Source organism: Echinops telfairi, unplaced genomic scaffold, assembly GCF_000313985.2.
Source record: "Echinops telfairi isolate 266 unplaced genomic scaffold, ASM31398v2 ScPeMD7_1;HRSCAF=3_0, whole genome shotgun sequence".
NCBI lineage: Eukaryota > Metazoa > Chordata > Mammalia > Afrosoricida > Tenrecidae > Echinops > Echinops telfairi.
Genome location: NW_022103896.1, coordinates 56,530,971 through 56,535,403, shown reverse-complemented (window position 1 = coordinate 56,535,403; position 4,433 = coordinate 56,530,971).

The following is a 4,433-nucleotide window of genomic DNA, read 5'->3' as shown; positions in this document are numbered from 1 at the left end:
GACCATGAGATAAGCCTAGTCCACAGCGCCAACAGACATCCTTAGATCAATACTAGGTCACAGAAAATTGAAATGTATGTAACATTTTAATATTACTTTCATATTTCTACAGACTATCCAATGAGACATTTCCCATCCATGTCTAATAAAGTGAAGAATCAAATACATTTTAAAGACATAATTAATTAACACCTATTATTAGACCCGAGTAAGTGTATCTACTCCTGAAATAGTTTCCAGTTAAGAGTGTTCCAAAGATTAATTAAGAGAGGAAAAAGGAACAAGGGAGTTACTAGGGGAACTATTGTAAGCAAACAAAACAAAATGAACAGCCCCCAAATACTAAAACATTAAAAAATCACTCATTAAGTCACCATTGGTTACAAAGCTTTCTAGATACATCAACTGCTCATGTATAAACATAGTTTCAGAAGACCAAATTAGTATGAGAAATTGTGTTCCTATGTTGGGTGGGAATGGCATATTCAAGATATCTATCTTGATGTACAATGCTGTCTTGGGTTGGAAGATAACTAACGCATATACTGTAGTATAAACTGACCCGAATATCAGCCAAGGCACCTAATTTTACCACAAAAACTGCAATAAAAATGTGCTGAAAAACTCGGCTTATACACGAGTATATACATTGTATGTGAAAGTTAAAGACTGGTAAATATGACTGTTTTCAAATTTACTTATATTCAACCAAAGGTCAATGACCAAGAAATAAAAGATTTATACCAGCTTCTTCAGGATGAAAATGATCAAATATGAAATAAAGATGCATTAATGATTACTAATGATGAGAATACCAAAGTTATAAACAAAGAGGAAGGATCAGTAGTTAAAAACACTGCCTTGCTTATAAAAATGAAGCTGGCGATGGCCTGATAAAATTTCATAAGATCAGCAGACTATTCATTACAGAAAACATTTTCAACAGCATGAATGGTGACATGAAATTCACAGGAATCAAATTAACTACCTCTATGGAAAGAGACAATAGAGAAGCTCAAGATCACCTGTCAAAATAAGAATTGCAAGTTAAACTAAAAGCTGAAGAAAATTCAAATAAGCCCAACAGTCAATATGATCTTGAATATATCCCACCTAAGTTTAGCGACCAACTCAAGAACAGATTTGATGCATTAGGTACAAATGACCAACTTCCAAGCAAATTAGAGGGAGGCAGCAAGACCATCAGACACAAAGAAAGCAAATGATTGTCAGAAAGACCAAAGGAGATGTTGGAAGATACTCTGAAACTTGCTCTTGAACATGGTTTTTATTGTTGTTGTTAGGTGCCATTGCACTGGATCCAACTTGTAGATCCTATGTGCACAATGCCACAAAACCCTGTCAGGCCCATCTCACAATTGTTCCTAGATCAATGTCCCAATCCATCTTGTTTGCTGCTCCAATACATTACCAAGCATGATGTCCTTCTCCAGGGACGAATCTCTCCTGTATGTCCGAAGTATGTGAGACAGAGGCTTGCTATACGTGTATCTAAAAAGTATTATAGCTGTACTTCTTCCAAAACAGATTTATTTGTTCTTTTGGCAATCAATGATAATTTGAATATTCTTTGCCAGCACCACAGTTCAATTAGCTCAATTCTTCTTCAGCTTTCCTTATTCAATATCCAGTCTTCACATGCAGATGAGGCAAACACATGTACCATGGCTTATGTCCAGCACAACTTAATCCTCAAAGTATTATGCTTGCTTTATAACTCTTTTAAATGGTCTTGTTCAGCAAATTTATCCAAAGCAATGTGTTGTTTGGTCTCTGCACTGCTGCTTCCTTTAACATTGATTATGTATCCAAACAAGTCGGAATCTCTGACAATTTATATATTGTCTGCCTACCAAGAAGCTAATTATTAGTTCAATTGTATGGATTTTGTCTTCTTTTTCTTTTATTAATTAATAATTTTATTTGGAGCTCTTACAGTTTTTGTAACATCCCGTACATCAATTATATCAAGCATATTTGTACATATGTTGCCATCATCGTTTTTCAAACATTTTCATTCTACTTGATCACTTGGAATCAGCTCTTATTTTTCCTTCCCTTTCCCCCCATCCCAACCATGTGGACCCCTGAAAAATTATAAATTATTATTTTTTTCATATCTTCTAGCATCTGCTGTCACCATTCATCCACTTGTCTGTTGTTCATCCCCTTTTGTGGGGGTGGGGGGTGCTATAGGTCGATCGTTCTAATCATTTCCCTGTTTCTCCTCCTCCTCCCCTCACCTTTCCCCTACCCTCAAGGCATTGCTACTTCCATTATTGTTCCTGAGGGGTTTATCTGTCCTGGTTTCCATGTGTCAAGGGCTGTTATCTATACCAGTATATATGCTCCCATCTAGCCATATTTGTGAGGTAGAACTAGGGTAATAGTGGGGTTGAAGAAGCATTAAAGAACTAGAGGAATGATGTGCGTTCTGTTGGTGCTATGTTTCACCCTGGCTGTCTTGTTCTTTCCTTGTGACTCTTCTGTGAGGGAATGTCCAATTATCTACAGTTGGGCTTTGGGTCTCCATTCTGATCCCACCATTTGCATCAGTATATTTGTTTGTTTTGGGTTTTCTGATGCCTGATATCGATTCCATTGACACCTCGTGTCCCACGGGCTCATGTGATCCCTCCATGTGGGTTCTGTTGTTTCCCTACTACATGGCCACTTGTTTAACTTTAAGCCATTTAACCCCAGAAATTATATCTTTTAATAGTCGAGCAGTATCAGCCGTCTTCACCACATTTGCTTATGCACCCGTTTTGACTTCAGAGATCTTCTCAGGAAGGTGAGTATCTCAAAATGCCAGGTTATTAGAACAAAGTTTTCTTGTTTTGAGGAAGTACTTGAATAGAGGTCCAATGCCCATCTATTACCTTAATACATGATATTTAAATATATTTACATGGATCTATATCTCTATCATTATAAATTAATATATTTACATATGTGCATGCTTGTATGTATACCTCTATAAGTGACTTTTGCCTCCTAGTCCTTTCCTCTGTTTCCTTTTACTTTCCTCCTGTCCCACTATCATATTCAATTTTCATTTGACTCTCAGTATTTTCACTATGCTATATTGAACTTGATGAAGCCCTATCAGGCATTCTACGCCCTCCTCATTCTATGCCCTATTTTAGGTCTCTTGTTGTTCCCTTGTCTCTCTTGTTGTTCCCCCTTCTCTTCCCCCCACCCTCAAACCTCCTCTTTTGTGTCCCCTGAAGAAGTTGGCCCTGGTGTTTTCTTCACTTGTTTAGTTTCTTTGTTTTCTCTTCATTAAGTTGTAATTAAATCTGAAGGATGCAATTCTTGATCATCAGCAAGTGCTTCAAATTATCCTGCATTGAATGGAAGTAATGTGAAGACAAAGAGCAGGACAGGAAACTTTAAAGAGTAGGTCAAGAAAAAAAAGTAGTGTATTAGAATGCAATGTGCAAAGATATAGAGTCAGAAAAACCAAAAGGAAAACACATGCTCAGTATATCTCAACTTTTTAAATGAAGTAAAAAAAAATCAAGCCTCAAGTTGCAACATTGAAAGACTCTATCAGCAATGATGCAGAAAGCTTGAATGGAAGATACAAGGGCATTAAATAATCCCTAGAAATTATCAGATTGATTAGCCTCAGACTTATCAGATTCAGTATAGTTTTATTGTTTATATCAAACTGAATATCAGATCTGACACTCTTGTGTGTATTATTTTTGTTTCATTAGGGAAATCTCTTTTTTATATCATTAGGGAAATCTTGCTGAAATTTTCTAGCAAGTATTTCAAGAAGAATATGAACAGAGTACTGATGTGTTTGGAAGAGAAGCTTTAAAGAGTTGCCATCAGGTTGACTCTGACTCATTTTTACAGGCATGCACTGTAGAAACACAGTCCACACAGTTACAGAGAACTGAATCGAACCACCGCCTATTCCATTAGGATCCACATGCATAATTATTTGCATCACCAAGAAACTCTTTAGAAAAAACAAACAGAAACCCTTATATTTGTCAAATATACAGGAAGACTTTTTTACTGCAAGATTTCTTAGTAAAAATATTTTTCAGTGAAAAATAAGGCTAACCATTCTTAAATTCTTCATGTTTCGGTCTGCATCCCACCATCCCAATTATGTATCATTTCTTGGCACAAAACATTTTGAAAATAATACCCTTGGATAGAACTTTCCACTTGTGAAAATACATATTGACATACCATACGCTGGACAATTATGTTGTGCAAAATTGTCTATTGCCTATTGTCAAAAATAAAGATAAGACAAATGTATGTAATGCATGCTACACTGTTCAAATAAACTTTCACTAATGACAGAAATGTTATGTATCTGTGATCTTCAGTGCCTATTGACAATTTGGGTGTTGGTTTTGTGAATGAGAAACACAATTTTTAAA